General features: G+C 40.3%; 1 long non-coding RNA gene across 1 annotated transcript; it reads left to right on the forward strand.

Moving 5' to 3' along the window:
• The first annotated feature begins 10,379 nt into the window (after positions 1-10,379).
• LOC132457481 (uncharacterized) lies at positions 10,380-10,956 on the forward strand. Its single transcript, XR_009525673.1, has 2 exons — positions 10,380-10,718; positions 10,760-10,956. It is a non-coding gene; the product is annotated as an uncharacterized LOC132457481 (long non-coding RNA).
• Positions 10,957-18,515: the final 7,559 nt, after the last annotated feature.

The following is an 18,515-nucleotide window of genomic DNA, read 5'->3' on the forward strand; positions in this document are numbered from 1 at the left end:
TGTGTGGGTGTGCACACACAAAGATACGCACACACACACAAACACACACACACACACACTCACACACACACATACACAAACACCTCCCTTCATGCTCTGTTGTGGAAGAAAAACTGCACAAATGTCCTAAGGAGCAATATTTACTGAAATAAAACCATAAGACTCCCATGGCAGGGATCTTAGAATCTCTTAAAATGTTTTTATACCTTTTTATTATATGGAAGACTCACCACCCTGGTCGTGGTACAGTTTTATTTATTTTAAGTTCAGAAGTTTATAGTCATTGATGAAATGTTGTGTAGTTTGAGAAATGGATAGTTGGATAGTTGCAGTGATTACAAATGTGTATAGAGTATTCTTTTTTTTGTGCAAAGGAAATTGGATTGCTGGAACACATTGCCAAAGTTGGATAGCATAATAACAGAATGCATAGAAAATGGCATTCGATATGTGTTTGTGTGTATGTGTATGTGCGCGCTTTGTGTGCAAAGCAAAACCATTGATTTGACTGAGTAATAAGACAAAATAACAATACAGAAGAGTGAGAATAAAGAGACTGATAGACTGCCTTGAGCTTTCAAACTCTTACCATGTGCGTATATTCGCGTTCGCGTGTGTGTGTATGGTGTCAAGAAGAGCAGATGAAATGAGGAAAAGATTTTGGTGCTCAATACAAAGTCATTCTGTCTCTGTGGGCAATTTATTTTCACTCTGGAGAACTTATGTAACTTCACTAAGAATGCTCTCCGAAAAATCTCTAAGGTGAGTGACATGTTGTTGCTGTTCTTGTCGTCCTTGGTATTCTACTTTTTCCTCATGTTTTTAATTATTGTCATACGTAATGGTATTAGTGGCAGCAGATGGCGTCACTGTTATTACCTTGTTCGGGGCCACAGGCTAGACAGTTACCGATGTCTAGCATGTTACCATGACACTGAGGACCCACGCTGCAGAACCATCTCTCTCAGCACACGGCCTGGAAGACGCGTACTGCAGGAGCCTCGGACGCACTATGGTCTGCGGTAACACACACATTGACACGTCACACACACACTGTCCGCTTGTACAGCCCCAACCTTTTCAGATAAACAAGAAAGACGCAACTGTTACTTATTCAATAAACTACTTGTTTTTATTGAAGGGAAAAATATGAAACTACAAACTTGGTTTGAGGCATTTAATGATGAATGACACAGAGTCTAATGTCCCACAGTCAAGGCTAGCACTGTTCCAAAAAGGATATTTCACAAATTGCAGTTTGCGGGGGAAGGTCTTTTCCTATTCCAAGGGAAAGCCATGCGATGGGCAGGGATAAAGTGAACAGGCATTTCCAATTCCTAGCTCTCTAAAGGCCATCCGTTTATGGAACTAGATAGGCATTCTCACTCTACCTCAACTCAAGATTGCCAAAGATGTGTCCAGAGAGATCCATATTGATAAATTACTTGATGGCCCCACGTTTGTTCGTCTGCCGTCAATACCACACAGAACCAGGTTAGATGAAGATTATACCGGAATAGCTATGCATACTGAGATAATAGCTTAGTGGTACAGAGTGAAAAGTGGTGTGATGATGAGTAGATGCTGCCGGTGTATAATGTTGTTTTTCTGCAGAATACACAACACAAGTGTGCTTTCAATAATTATTCGGAACAATGAATTTGAGTTACTTCGGTCAAAGCGATATTCATGATGTCGCAATCTTGATGCATTCGGGTTTAACCGTGATGTTAAACATTTGTCTGTTTGAAATGGTGTTCTGACTGGGGAAGGGTTTGCTTGTACAGGATCCTGAATTAGATGTGCAATCCAACTATTATGCTAGACAAAGATTCCATAGCAGTAAATTAACATTTCAGCAGGAAATGTAAACAGACAGAAGACGTAGAATGTTTGGTATGCTGTTTCCCTGGGACTGTACTTCCCATAGGGATCTGCAGGTAGCCTGTGAGAGTCACTACTGGCTGATTGCTTCTCGCACTTCAATGGTTCAATTTCCATCCATGTCCTTTGAAAATGTATTCAAAATGCAAAAAGGAATGCTGATTACGAGTCTGTAGTTCAGTCTAGTGATGTTAAGCTAAACATTAGTTATAACATTTCACAGAGACGTTATCATTGGACGAACAGGTGTCTTTCATAATAAATTATGATGGGTCTGCTCTAGAAGTCTGCTGTGAAAATGGTCTTATGAAGTGCTCGGCATTGTGTTAGCATTGTTACAGTTGACTTTGGTCACAACTTGACTTAATCACTCAAACGGTATTTACCATTTTTTTACATGGCCAGGCATATCAAGACCTATCACATAGACCGGCAGACCAGAGGGATGGATAGTGGTCTGGGTCATTTTTAAGAAATGAAACACAAACTCAAAAAGGGAAATATCCCACAAGCACAGGCCACCACTCGGTTAATAGCATTCTCTGCTCTTACAAAATTACAGTTATCAATTTTCCGCGTGTGACATTAATGGCGCTATACTCTACCCATTCTAGAGTAGATATGCCCGGCGGTCCATGGTATATCCCTGCAGAGGAGTGGAGCTCATCGGGGACACAGGTATATTATTAAAGAGGGAGATTCCACATCCATTCATTGATATCATTTAAAAACGTGTAGATCTTGAGTGGTTGATAGTAGCAGGAATGGATGAGAAATTAAAAGGCAAAAGGGAAAGGGATACATTATTATCTATTACAAGAATTATATATAAGAGCTATTGAACCTTTCAATTTTTCGAATATAATCTGTCCTCCTCCTGTCATAATATTCATCAAATGTCCTGCAAACATGCATGCTCTTTTTTGGTATTTTTTGTGTCAATACAAACAATTCCACAGCCTACATAAAGTTTTCTGACTTCATTTATCTAATTGGAGGGGAAAGGCAAATCGAGTTAATTGTATATCTTTTCATCCTCCGGGTAGAGTTTCATCTAGTTGCATTAGAAAGCACAACCTAACACAGAGGCATAAATGTGCCAAGAATACTCTCAAATAATCCCAGTGGAAGAAGGCAACATTAAAGATCATATTCTTTTGTCAGAAAATCATTAATTTGTAGAAAATCATTAATTTGTTTTAGGTTACAGTATAATTCCAGCAACATTCAACACGGCCCCTCAAGATTGGTGGAAACTTTTGAAAAAACAACATCTTCCCTTAGAAGATGTTTATTCTTAAAGCTATAATCAATTAAAATAACCGAACTGATCGAATTGTGTTGCTTTCTATAAAGTAAAAGCGTGACGGCAAAATATGCTATCCCTTTCTCCTCAATATTCTCCCTATCCAACAGTAAACACCCCAAAACACATGGATTTTATTCTTACAAAAGCCTGCAATACATTTCCTCTTGATCTATTTCCACATCAGCCTTATGGCATATTTTACAAAGTCACTGCTCCAGCATAGGAACAGTGACTTCTTCACCACCACCTTCATGTTTTATTTATAACATTATTGTTATTGTGGAATTCAAAGCTATTACTCAGACCCTTTGATGTGGGACTAAAAATGGACGCTTTGTCAAATGTAATCCTAATTGTGCATGGCTCGTGAAATGGGACTTGATTTAATCTCCCTTAATTGCCAGTAGGGGAGGCGACATATTTGCATATTCAAATCATTTATAAGTGGCCACTTTTGTCTACAAAGTTCAACCAGGGTTTATGAGTTGGTCCTCTGTGAGTGCAGGTCTGGGTGTTTAATGTGTTAACTGGAGCAAGCAGTGAATTAAGCTCTTCCCCTGGTAGGCTGAAAGGGCCCATTGATCATTGAAATAGGACATTAAAAAGGCAGAGTGACTCTAATATCACACACACGGGCTGTCTTTTGCCAGTCCCTGTTGGTAATGACTTGACTGAAGAGTTCTTAGGTTATACCATCATACACACATAATAACCATTCTTGCAAACCATTTCATGTCATATCCATGCCCTTCTCTGAAGTTCAAATTTCCTGTTGAGTAAGCAGAACAGATAGTGTTAATTGAACAATGTTTAATTTGGTATAATGTATACAACAGTAACATGTATATCCCATTAACATGTATATACCTTTAACGTGTGTGTGTGTGTGTGTGTGTGTGTGTGTGTGTGTGTGTGTGTGTGTGTGTGTGTGTGTGTGTGTGTGTGTGTGTGTGTGTGTGTGTGTGTGTGTGTGTGTGTGTGTGTGTGTGTGTATGTGGGTGGGTGGCAAAATCTTCTGGAACTGCCATTGTTTTTTCTTTTTGTTGTACATTGAATTGAGCCTTCACTGGTTATTAGGGCTGGCCCCAACCTGGTCTCACAGGAATCCGTGAAATGACTACGGTCGGACGCTTAACTCGAAATCCGTGGACACATCACGGAAACACGCCGATTTCCGTGATGTGGCCACGGAATTCGCTCCAATGCAAGTTAATGACGCTGATGTTCCGTGGCTCACACACGGATCCCCGTTTCAACGAGCGAGTCGACCACGGGGGCTTAACTCAAAACCCGGGGTGGTCTCACTGAAACACTTAAATTGTCCTTGTTGTGTCCACGGAAGTTGCTCCAATGCAAGTAAATGACAATGATATTCCGTGGCACACACACAGATTCCCGTTTCAATCTGTGTGTGTGCTCCTGTTTCAATCTGTGTGTGTGCCACATTTGACAACAGCGGGGGCTTAACTCAAAATCCGCGGTGGTCTGACGGAATCACTTCAATTGTCCGTGATGTGGCCACGGAATTTGCTCCAATGCAAGTAAATGACACTGTATTCCGTGGCTCACACACGGATATCGGCGTGTTTCCGTGATGTGGCCACGGATTTCGAGTTAAGCGTCCGACCGTAGTCATTTCACGGATTCCTGTGAGACCATGTTGGAATCACTTCAATTGTCCGTGATGTGGCCACGGAATTTGCTCCAATGCAAGTAAATGACACTGTATTCCGTGGCTCACACACGGATATCGGCGTGTTTCCGTGATGTGGCCACGGATTTCGAGTTAAGCGTCCGACCGTAGTCATTTCACGGATTCCTGTGAGACCATGTTGGGCATTTTTCAGGCTTCGAATACTCGTTGGTTTTTCCGAGCGAATATTCGAATACTCGTTCCAGAAAAACAAACCATCAAAAACAACATTAATAATCCCTATATACTCCCTGGAACCGATTTTGACAGTATCTGCATATTTTGTTGAAGATTTAATAGCTTTTGAACGTTAATTAGTAGGCCCAAGTAAGTTGGAGGTCCTTTGTTTTTCCCCGTTGAAGCGAACAGCTGTCGTTCCGTTCCAAATCAGCTGTCCTCTGCCATCTCAGCCGTTAGGGGAGCTTTTCAATTCATCCTGCAACGTGCATCTTTTCAGGGAATTTGTACAATAAATCCATAACATATACCGAATATTGATTGTCTTATGTGTCCATATTACATCCATTATATTGACCGGGTATTCCCAAGACGCTCACGCTCTGCAGCAAGCCATTCACAGTTGATTGGCGCAGCGCTGTAAAGCGAACGTAAACAAACAACTAAGCTAAGGTTAGCATCTCGCTAAGCATTACTTTTCCTCCCAAGATCCCGCTAATGTTGTGTTGCAAAGTAAAGGGAAACATATCTATTCTTCCTCCACCTCTCTCGCTTCTCTGCTTGTTGTCGCTTATAGTTTGCCTCCCTCGCTCTGGTAACCTTCAGGCACGTGAAAAAAAACAACGAAGCTCCGAATACTGATTTAAGCTTTGAATACAAATTTAGTATTCGAATATTCAAATAATTCGGGCCAGCCCTAGTGGTTATGCAGGTAAAGGGTGGCTCCATGGTGAGGAAATGTTGGAGGTGATTGATCGTGGTGTTCAGGCTGGCGTGGCCTATTGGTATAGGAGGCATTGGGAAGGTTGGTCAGGGACAGCAATGAGCAGAGTTTACTTGTTTTCATCACCGTTTGATCGAGGGTTCAACCAGCTGGGTACGAAAAATATACACACAATTAATTGTTCATGTTGCATTACAATCCAAAGCTGAGTCAACTGACATAAACGACCTGAATTGGATTTTGTCTCCGTTCTTTCACTCTTTTTCTGCAGGCATATCTGCAGCCAAAGAGTGAAGCAGAACTATGGGGGAGCTCCTACGGCGGTGGAGGAAGCCTCCACCTCAGTCACAGAGGATTGTACAGTTAAAGCTCAGCCTCAAGGCTAATGGAGGTCTTAACCTGATCGGCTCTAAGCTTAATATACAGAAAACAATTTATAAACTCAAATCCAAAGATATCCTTAAATACTGCCTAACCAACCTTTGCACTTTATAATATAGATATATTTTTATTTCTTTTACTAATTCGATCGGAACCTGATTTCCTTTGCTGACATTAACTATTGGCATTCTGACCTTTTTTTATTAGCCCCATGCTGCATAGCCTATCTTCATCCCAAATATATCAAGGAAGACATCCAGGTATAGGTCTATTCTGTCATTTGTTTAATAAATCATCTCCATCACCAGATCTCCCTGGCTAAATATGAGGGACCTTTTCTTAATGGTGATGATCACTGTATCACAGAAACAGGGGAGAAAGGGAAGCCATTTGATCATTGGTACATGATGTAATTTAGAGTAGCTCTTAATAGGCTGACTGCTGTCTCCCTCCGCTGTTTGGACGGCGTTACAGAACAACAGATCTCCGTGAGGCTGCCAGAGGCCCTGGTTGACTTTCACAACAGTCTCTGCCACCACTTTTGAAGGGCTATGGTAGGTGGAAATGTCCTCCTCAATCATTTGCCTCCATTATGTTGAGGATTGCCTTTTTCTGCTAGCTTGCTGCTTTAGGCATAAGGTGTGGGCCAAAGAGAAAACTTCAAAATCTCTTCAAGTGAGTGTTTTACTTTGGTAATGCCCCCAGATTGACAGCAATAATTAACCAAACAATGGCTAATTATCGTGATGAATGTGACTTAATGATAAAAAGGGCTATTAGTGTAGTCTGGAGAATGAATCACCAATCTGGACCAAGAGTCTGTCTTGCATTTTCAAACCGATTGTTTACGTCCCACGTCTGAAACAAGAAGTGCTATCCATCGTCAGCATTAGATTGTATTCCACAATTGACTCACAAATTCACTCATCGTTCTAATTCAACATGATGGTCTGTTAACAACACTAGTGTTGAAGAGAGGTCATTGAGAACACTCATGGAAGAACTTCTTCTGAACAGAAATGGTTGTTAGGTTTGATTGACACTTGTCTGAGACAGAGTCTTACCCTTAGCTACATTTTCGCCTTCGGTCTCCAGAGCAGACTCCTAATATTTCAATAACCGCAAGAAATATTTATTTATTTGTTTGGTTATTTGCTGCATTGTGTAACGAGTTTATTCATGACTATCGGACAATAATGATGAAGTTATCATTTAAAATGTGTATCATGCATGGGCGTAGCAACCACTAGGTTAATAGAGATTAGCCCAAATGTTGTTTGAAACACCTGAAATACTTACAAAGCATATCGAAAACAATGGCCGGCACAGTACGTATTTGCCCGGATTTCCGTTATCCAGACTACACCGGAACCCCAGTAGAGTAGGGCTGCTCGATTATGGAAAAAATCCTAATCACGATTTTTTTTGAGTTTTAAAACATGATGTATTTATACAGCATGTGTCTCCCAAAAAACACCTCGTAACGGAGATCTTTGAAATTTCACCTTAAAAAAAAACAGAAAATGGTCAAAAAGAAAATATTCAAATCTAAAATAATGTAAGAGTCCAGCTGTTTCTGTTGAACTTTCTATGAAATTGCTTGACGCTAAAATCGAAATCGCGATCAAAATTCGATTAATCGCCCAGCCATACATTAGAGGTAAATCGTCGTCAGACGATAGCTAATGGATTCTGAGATTGGTGTTAAGAGCAAAACATTTGCTACAACAATGGTTTGCGCCACTGTTTTGGGCTTTGCTGAGGCTTCTTCAAGGATCCTATAAGCTTGACTCTGTAAAGCTTTCACTTGGTTTATGTGCACTGGGAAAGGGAATAAAGGTTTCAAAAATGTGCATTCAGAAAATTGGCTTGTGATCTTAAAACAGCTAATGACAAGCAGCTGCTGCTGAGGTCAGAGCAAAGTTAACCAAAAAGAAAGAAATTCTTCCTTGGTGCTCTCAGGCTCCTCGCCCGCAATCCGCCATTTTCTATGGCTCTAGAGTTTAAATGAAAGGCAGTTTGCCAAAGTGCAATGCTTATAACCCTTTCTTAAAATGTTACGGTTGCAAACACCCAGGCCGATGGGGTGCATTTGAAGGATAAGTTCACCCAGAGCATAATACAATACTATTTCTTTAACATAATGCTCAGACTATCTGTCCATCTAGATTTGTGTTTGTCTGTGGCTGATATCCACTGCTGGTCGCTCTGCCAATAACCTAATGTAATGCTGAAGAATGTCTCTTTGTTTCTGCTGCTCAAAGTACTACAAGAGAAAGGATAGATAAATCTGAAAGGTACACATATCTGGGGGTACTGAATTCTTCTTTTACAACCACGGTTTAGAAATGAGTATCAGCAAACTATTGCATAAATAAACCACTTTTTAAATAATGAGAAATAAATCTGAAAAATAAATATATATAAATGTTTTTTTCAAAATTAAAGTGCAACGAAGTCCTGTCTCTACACAATCAGGCACCAAGTCCTTTGAGTATATGGTGCATGAGCATTTTTATTAACAGCATCTCAGAGTTAATTACTTTCACAAAAACCAAGATGCATCCTGTCTACAATCTATCGTCAAACTTCCATTGCTTTTAATTAACTGATGTCTACTGGTGTATGACGGATCAAAAACAGCAATGTCGGCACACTGGGACTTGGACCGGCAGTAAGATAAATTTTGTCGCACTGACTCTCAGTATATATTTTTTGCTGATTGTCTGTTGTCCGCCTGTGTCTTAAACTCATTAATACATTTTTGTATAAATATATTGTACCATAATATGGATAATAATAATAATCGTCAACACTGAAAGGATCTTTATCACTTCAAACATATATTTCTATAAGACATATACACTCTGGAATTTGAAATCCTAGGGTCAATATCGAATAGGATGATAAACAGCTTTCCATCTGTAATACGCCATGCTCTAGCTATTGAACATATAGAGTCAGGAAAGAAACAAAATATCATAAAGTATCAAAGCATAGATGTTCTTTAAACATAGGAATACAATAAATGCACCATGAAAATATATTTTATATGTATAGGCCATCTATAGTAAACATAGAACTTCATAAAATATCATGATTCTAATTTTGAACATACATAACTTTCTCTTTAGCAACCTCATACTACAAATCTGTCAAGACAACCCTCAGCTGCAGGGCCTATGGACCATTCCCAATAGACACTCTCAGAGTTGAGCTTCAGAGGATGTGTCAGGGCATCCATTATGCATTTTGCCTGCTCTTCATCATGCCCACACCTCCTCATAAGAGTCCTTTGAGGTTTCCCTATCATTTCACCATGCGGGAGACATCACCTTCTGCATCCTAATCTTCCAGATGTTGACGATGTTGATGATTTTGTTGAGAGTCAAGCTGTTGAGCTTTAGATTCGAGCCGACAGGCTAACAAAGTGAAGACGTGAAAGCTGCCAACAGGTCAACAGGTTCACGTAGTGTTGATTGGCTTCTCCAATGGAAAGTGTTTACCCCTTAGTATAGGCCTGAAAGTCCTTTGAGTATTATTCCGTATATCGCCAATCTCTTGCACTTTTCTCATAAAAAATCCCCATTTCATTGATATTTTCTTCTTAATGATGATAATTTCATAAAATATAATATTTAAAATATAATAATAAAATATTATATTTTATTTTCTTCTTTATTCCTTACAGGTCTCCCAAATCAAACTCTAAGGAAGCTTCAGCTTGTTCAGAATGCTGCTAGAGTTCTAACAAAGACCAAACGATCTTAAATCGTTACATTGGCTTCCTGTAGGTCAGAGAATTGATTTTAAAATCATGTTGCTAACCTATAACTCCCTACATGGTTTAGGCCCAAAATATTTAACTGATATGCTTCCATTACATAAGCCTTCTAGACCACTAAAATCTTCTGAGACCAATCTGTTAATCATCCCCAGAGTAAACACGAAACATGGGAAAGCAGGATTTATTTACTACGCAACAAATAGTTGGAATAAACTCTCAAAGGACTTAATGCTTGCCCCAACTCTGAGCACCTTTAAAACAAGACTGAAGACTTTTATGTTTGCTTTAGCTTTCTGCTAAATCTTAAATACATTGCACTTTCTAAAAAGCTTTTTTAACTTTGCCTTTATTTTCTATGTTATTACTAAAATGCCTTTTTAACTTTTCCTTTATTTTCTATTTTTACCAGAAAAAATACATGACCTGATGCCAGAGAGAAAGGATAAGGGTTTGAGATCCAAGTTCTGTCTGGGTTAGAGTCCTAAAATCTGGGTTGGGTCCCAGAGAAAGGACCAAGTTCCTTCAGGTCGGGTTGGAGTCCCAGAGAAAGACCTGAGTTCTGTCTGGGTTAGAGTCCCGACGTCTGTCTGGGTTGGAGTCCCAGAATAAGGCCTTTGGTTCGTGGTTAGAGTCCCGACGTGTGTCTGGGTTAGAGTCCTAGAATCTGGGTTAGTGTCCTAGAATAGAGTCCTAGAATAGAAATTGACTAGAATCTGGGTTGGAGGCCCAGAGAAAGGACCAAATTATTTTAGGTTGGGTTGGAGTCCCGACATGGGTACCAAATTCCTTTAGGTCGGGTTAGAGTCCCGACGTGGGTATCAGAGAGACTGTTGATCTGATCTTAAATACATTGCACTTTCTATTTTACAAATTTCTTTGCATATGTTTTCTTTTACTTATCTATTATTTTATTTTATTGTATGACAATGTTTATATGTGAAGCACTTTGAGTCTGCCTTGTGTATGAAAAGTGCTATATAAATAAAGTTGCCTTGCCTTGCCTTAATAAGAACTTATATTTGCAACCTTGTAGTGTATAAGAAATCTACTAGAAAGGGCAATTAGAAATCTTTCCATTTGCCATGCAATCATTTTTCATAGATTCTCATAGGTTTGCTCTTCTCCTTTACTGAGAATTCTGTCCATTTTGTCAATCTTTTGAGGTGCTTTCTGCTGGCGTTCCATGGATCTATAGCAGGGATGGGCAACTTTCATGATAAAGAAGGCCACATTTTTCCTCATAACCATCAGAGGGCCTCATGACTAAACGTAAACTGAGAGAAGCTACACAATTTAGAATTTGGTAGATATGATATCCTGTATTCTGTTGCATTTTGGGGATGGCCACTGCCTAAAAAATCTATGTATGGTATGTTAATTGTACCAACATACATTAATTTCATGTTTTCCATGAAAGTATTTTTATCAATGCAAAAGGCTCACATACATCATCATTCAATGATGTCACAAAACTGAAAAACAACACAAGAAACAACTCAATGAACTCAAACCCAACAAGCATGATATTCATTGCAGTTGTTGTAGTTGTAGTGGCAACTTAAGTGGAAATCTTTCATGACTGATATTGTTTCTAAGCAAACTAGACACATGGGTTTTCCTTTGAATTCTATGAACAGATAATCTGCTTCTCATCTTTCTTGTTCCTTTTTTTTAATTATGTGCGGGCCTGACTGGGTGAGGATGCGGGCCGTATGCGGCCCGCATGCCGCCAGTTGCCCATCCCTGATCTATAGTGAATCATTTGTTTTTCCGTTGCCACAAATTCATCAAGGGCACTTTGGCTTGACACTCACATGTTGTTGGGACAAAAGCCGTCTTGTTGATCTGCTTTTTAAAGAGTGTCTCATAATTTGTGCTTTTATCTTCTGCCTCTCTGAGCACCATCTGATGAGTGAGCAGGGTAAAAATGGGCTTTATCCGGCACCGTCCTCAACCTTGGTGTTCAATTAGCATGCTTCATTCATAAAATTTGAATTTATCTGAACGGCAATGAATAACGACATGCTGAAACCGAAGGGGGTCATTGAGTCTAAGTGATGCTCAGGTCAGTCAAATATTTTGCCTGAATTCCATAAGTCCCTGTCAGAGATGATTGCGTCCGCTTGTCATGTTTGAGATCTATGCTGCGAGTGTCAATTGGGCTGCTACCAACCTCACGTCCTGCAACTTACAGGAAATGTATTTTCTTTTTCAATTTTATTCTCCATAGGTATTCACATGCATCCGTTCTTCCTGCATTCTAGCTTCTTCTGACCTCAAACCGATCATAACATCTTCCTTTAAACACTAACCCCCATCTTTTAGGCGCTAATATAACAGAATTGATTTCTGTTCAATTGTATGTGGTATCCGAATGCACACAAAAAGTAAAAGATCCCTTGATCAATGCAATCTTTAGATGTAACCTTTAAATGGCCATAACTTCCATTGTTCAAATTAAAACACAGATTCGCCGTGTCAGGGCCAGGGGCTTTAAATATGCCGCCTCACTACTTCTTTATCCCTTCGTCTGACACCAGTCCTTTTTCTCCCTACGAATGCCATGTCATTAGGAATGCGACACAAACGCCGACATTATGCAAAGACGGAGCAGATGTTTCCCTGTCAATTATGAAAGTGGAACCACACGTTTCAACTTTTTCAATAGGTTGTTTGAAAAAAGTCAAAAGTCTCCACATTAACTCCAGTTCAACAAGTTAGCAAGACGCGTTATGTAACCACTCTTATTCCTGAACTGTAAGACCTAAGTGGCTACATGGGGAAAAAAAGTCTACCAAGGAGGCTGACCATACTAACAGGGGAATGCTTAGCCTTTTGGCTCCCGTGAGAAGGATCTGGAAAGGGCACATTCTCCATCCCTCAAAACACATATTATGTCTCAGATGTGAAGTGAACTTCACCGAGAGGTTAATAATTCAACGGGCCAGTGTGGGGTGGACCTTTAATACAGACATAATGATCCGCGCGTAAAGTTGCCTGCTACTTGCGCGGGCTGTGCTCGCCTATTGAAGGCAGCCATTGAAGATAACCTTCTGGCTGAGGGTAGCATAAAAGTATACACTTTGGTCCGGGACAGAGATCATATCTTTTAATTAAACTGCCTCCTCGTTAAGACAAAATATATAATAATAATAATAACAATAGTAATACAATTCAATCTCTTGTGTGGGATTCCGCTTGCGTTTTCCCTGACATTTCATGGCTACTGGAAGTTTGCTGCTGAGCCAAAATGATAGAATTTACATTTGGTTTCAGCAGATTAAGAGTAGTTGAGGTTTATTAGCGTTTTGCTGTTATTACCAAGGGCTCAGCAAAGCCCTGCTGGAAAGAAACTTTTATAATAGCATTGTTAGCATTTTTCTCTCTATTCCACGTGGCATTGACATGCATTAGGCAGTAACAGAGGCCGGCCAAATAGATTGTCAATGTTTTTTTTTTTCCTCAACTGTCAAAAGCATTGTATCTCAAAGGCCCTCTGGGGAGTATGCAAACATCTACGGTTTTTACATTGCTTAACACTCCACTCCGCCCGGTAGGAGTGTGCAGTGTTTGGGAGTGCTCTCTGTGTTCAGCAGCTGTACTGAATGGTTGCGTTGCGGTGATGGTGAGTTTAAGCCGCCTGCGTGTTATGATGCAAACGTCACAGTAAACGCAGGAGTCCTTTCTGTCTTTGGACAGCCAGGGAGGAGACATCTCGACGACCAGCAGGATCTAAAGTGTCAGTGTAGCAAGCTGCCTGGGCTAAACCACTTTTCACATGGTAAACACAGCGAAGTGCAGCCGTGTAGAACCGGACACAAGCTCATTATTTTGTCATCCAGGATGGGATGCTAAATTAAGCTATGTGTTATTTCCATGAAACAAGTCATATTCCTAAATGGAAGTCATTTTAATGAGCTTTGAAAAGGAGGGCGAGACCAATGCTTGTCCTGGCATGACAAAAACACAGTGGACACTTTAATGGTAAAGGAGCAATTACTTCAGTACTGCTAACTAATCATTTAGAATAATAATACCAAAAAGACATACCTTGTGTTGTGTGAACATGTTGTATTGTTTTGTTTGATGACATCCCCGAGGGAAGTTGTCCAGTAATCATGTTTAAGTTCTCGGTTAGGAATTAGTTCACAGCTCTTTGTTGTGCACCTAGATGGGCAGTTACGCTGCTGATGTTCACATCATTTGTTAATCAGAGTAGCATCGCCTTCCAAAGCGTACGGAATCCATTGCGTTTCAAACAGCAATATCCAGCTGTCTGACACACACAGCTGCTACTTTCAAGATGTACCATATTAAACTCCCAGCGTGCAGTGGGGATGTATAATAATCTTCTGAAATAGATCGCCCTGTGACGTGGTTTGTTATGGCGTGCGAAGTTTCAAATCGGCTCACGGTTTTCGTTCTCTGTATTTACACTCTCCCATATTCCACATATATATATGCAGCCACACACACCAACACCAAATTGCTCCACCTGGATAATACATCAAATATTGGATTTTATGCTGCCTCAGCGATGCCAACGTATTTCAAAGGATCTGCTCATGTGGTCTTAAGTGTTACTACCAAAGGATCCCATTAAATTCCCCTGTTGAATCTTCTCCATAGGATCTATTCTTATGTACAGCAGGGCCATTACCTCGTCTTAACTGCTACATTCACCTCTTTTTGACCTGACCTTGACAGCCATCTTGCTCATGGATGCCTTAAAAAAAATATATTCTGGCAGGAGAACCAGCAACCGCTGTGTGGGTCGACTACGGAGGTGCTTGTGTGGTAAAAAGGGTAAAAAATAGATAAGAACCCAGATCTCCCAAGGCAAAAGCTACTACACAGGGGCATCTGCTATTGGAAAAAGAAAGAATTTGGTATAATCATTTGTTTATCGTTCTGGCCTACACTACAAACAGTTGCATAAATTCAGCCTGCATTTTTCCTTGCGAAAATTGCCAACTTCTTTTATCTTTTCATAACTGTTGGATACTCATTGACATTCAGCCCATGTTTTCTTCTCATGTATTGCGTCTTGATTTAAAAGTGCCCTCTCAGTTTTTATTGCAGAGCGCAAAGGAAGCCATTCCATGTGTTGCATGTCGTCCAGTATGCCACAAAATTCGGAAAATGGGCTCTGAACTTTCGATTTAAGACTTGTGTCCAGGAGTGATATTGGAGGGAGAGAAGCTGCCTGGCAAACTGACTTTCTGGTGAGTAATATATGTAATCCACCTCATATTCCTCCTCTTGAGATTGGACATATGAAATTGGACACGACAGACTTCCCAGCATCCCTAGTTTCAGGTTAGAAGTTAGCGGGAAAACTTTGGCCACAAAAAAGTACCACAACCTGGCTTAGCTAGAGGACATTATACAACCCGGTATCACACGATTTCGTGCTCATGCGCACAAACCCTATTAATCTATTGAATCGTGTCCCAGATTACGATTGTCCGAGTTTTTTTGTGCTACACAGAACGAAATGTAAACCAATGCATTCTGAATGGGAGCGTGCTCCACAAAACGAAACGAGAGAGAAAGAGAGAAAGGGAGGGACAGAGAGAGAGAGCGAGAGAGAGCAAGAGAGAGAGAAGCTTCAGAAGGGGTGAGCGCAGATAGTACAGTGCACCCTCTAGTTATATATCTGTATATATTATTATCTAGTTATATATTTGTCAACATTTCTGATTTGTAAGCAGACCTCCTCAAAAACAACGTTAATTGTCGGAGAACGCTCCCAATCAGAATGCATTGGTTTACATTTCGTTCTGTGCAGCACTAAAAAAGTCGGACAATCGTGATCTGGGACACGATGTGCACAGATTAACGTTTGTGTGCATGAGCACGAAATCGCGTGATACCGGGTTGCATTATAATATAAAGTAAAAGCAAGAATGGCAAATATCATTATGCTAGAGGGCAGAACACAAAAGTGATACAAATCATAAGATAAACCATCTCAGTTTTGATCCAGCACCCACTCTACAAACACAGATTTTGTGTTGGGGATATGTCCCATGGAACATATCTGATTATGCAATTTTAGACGTTTCTGTTGATGTTGTCAGAATTTCTCATTGCAACATTGCCTGATTGCATGGTATGTCACATCTACATAAAAGCATAACCTCTCGCTTGAATGTCTTGTCATCACAAAATACCCTGCCATTACCATACAGAATGTAAAGGGGGCTAGGCATCAGGCAGTGAATAAACCACACAAGTCCTTAAGGTGCAATAGCTGAGTTTGTGCTTGAGAATGTTGATGGTTAGAGTGGAAACTTGTTTGTAAGGACGGAGGTTAGAATACTCGCCAGACCGACGTGATGGACTGGATTCTAGATTGGACTGGACTCTATATAAAAAAATATAAAACCCTATATCAATCCAACTGGTTGATGATGGGTCGAGGGTAAAAGCACACAAATCAAATCTATGTAATGTAATCAAGTCTACCGAGTTCGCAAGGGGATTTAGAAAAGTGGAAATGTGTTGCTTGTTCAACACAAGAAGAATATACCAAATAACAAGAACAAATGACAAATTACTAATTTGAACTCACCAATATGCCTTAATAACATAAATAAATCTATCCTTAATCTATACGTATAGAAAGACGGGTTGCACAGATTCGGTGGTCTGCATCAAGAATGTGCTAATCAAATAAACATTGATTTCTAAGATCCAATTTGAATGTGGAGAGGCCTTATGTGTCTAAAACGAGAAGAGAAGAAGGAAGGGGAAGCAAAAAGAAAGCGAGAAAGAGTTGGCAGGAGAATCCCGACCGCCACCGCCTCTCTCGCTCTCCACGAAAAAAAAAAGGAAGTGCATGATAATAAATTGCAAGATCTGTGTGTCCAGAGAAACAAAGCAAGCAGGGGCTGATGAAAACCCTGAGTCTAGCTGGCAGACATCGTATGCCTCTCCGTTTCCTGGCCAACATTGATCTTTGTCAGGGGGAGAAGAAATTATCCCATAGTTTCCTTGAAAGCCAGTCTATTTATTTGGAGCCTTGCACATGCTCCAAGGCTGCAGAGGGCAGGTTTAAAAGGGTAACCTTTAAGCCTTGCCAAAGATTAATATGTGTGTGTTTGCCTGTGCGCGGGTGTCAACAAGTGTGGAATATGCGGTGAGATGGAGAGGAAATAACTTCATCTCTCCTTGGATTAGAAGATTTGCCTTTTCCAGGCACGACACCGTAGCAGGAGTTGTGAATTGAGAATATGAGATAGAGGTCAGTGTGAGTTGAGCAAAAAACTCTGTATGCCCTTCGTGCTCAGGTCAGCTCTCAATCTATTAGTTCCAATACTCTCTGGTTTCAGGCTTCTCTGGGTTGACATTTGCCTGCAAAAAGTTTTTTAGGTGACCTACGTATAAACTAGCCATTTTACATCTTTAAAATGCCTCAAACTCTCTTTAAAAATCTGCACACAAAATAAAATCCACAATGAGCTGAAGTAAAACGCACTGGTGCGTTTTGGTAGTTATTATGGTTGTCCTAAACAAACCTGAGCCACGTGGAAAGTACTTACAGTTGTAAGTTTCGACCAGTTGCTGCGATAATGGGTTTGCTGAAGGTCAACTGCTTAAACCTACACTGTGGAAACCTGTTAAGAAGCTAACTAATGATCCGTCACCATCATCATCCTATCTTTATAAATCTTCTAAATAATTTTGAATGATAAACATGCTTGTACATATTTCAGGCATATCGCATATCCAAATCAAATCTGTGATCCTTGGGCAATTAAAGAAAGGATTTATTGTTCTATTCATCTTCCAGCTATTCAGCAATGCAGAAAACAAAAAAAGAGACATTCTGAAAAGATGTGTGTGTTATTACCGCAGGGTAATAACACTGTGGTAATAATAGCTCCCTCGCAGAGGAGCCATGTTGATAGCAGTCCAACTGCTTGGCTAATCATTTTTAATTGAAAAAGAACACAAATCCAACCACAGTATGAACAATTGCACCTTTAAAATATGATTCATATGGAGGAGGCACATCCCTCAGAGGGAAAGTTATATGCAAAGGGAGAGTCCACTGGCGGTGAAACTGCCTCTAATCAACAGTTTAATCAAAAGTCATTCCAGCTGTTAATGAATCATTAACTAGAACTACATTCTGTAAGTCTGTTTATCTTCAGAGGTGGCGTCCGTGTTCCCTCCAATGATGTGAAATAGAGAACAACCCGACACAGAGCCAAACAGCACTGACGTGGATGTCGGAGTATGCGTGTTCTTAACGGATGATGGGGCGGCGGTTCATTCCGAAGGGAGAACAAATGAACGACTGGTTCGTCTAACCTTCCAGTGATGATGTCACCTGGCTCATGACTTGCAATTAATCCAGAGCAGTGCAGGAAGGTGTACTTTATGCACTAGAGAAACACGATGATGGCCCCAGTAGCAGTTTTATAATGATGAATCTCGCTCTTGATCCAACATCCGAAATGAAGGTTGACCAAAAATGGGGGCAAGCAAAATCTCACTCAGCCTTTGGAGGAGTTTTTTTCTCTGCTAAATAATGAATCATACTTTAATG

Source organism: Gadus macrocephalus, chromosome 5 (genome assembly GCF_031168955.1).
Source record: "Gadus macrocephalus chromosome 5, ASM3116895v1".
Lineage (NCBI taxonomy): Eukaryota > Metazoa > Chordata > Actinopteri > Gadiformes > Gadidae > Gadus > Gadus macrocephalus.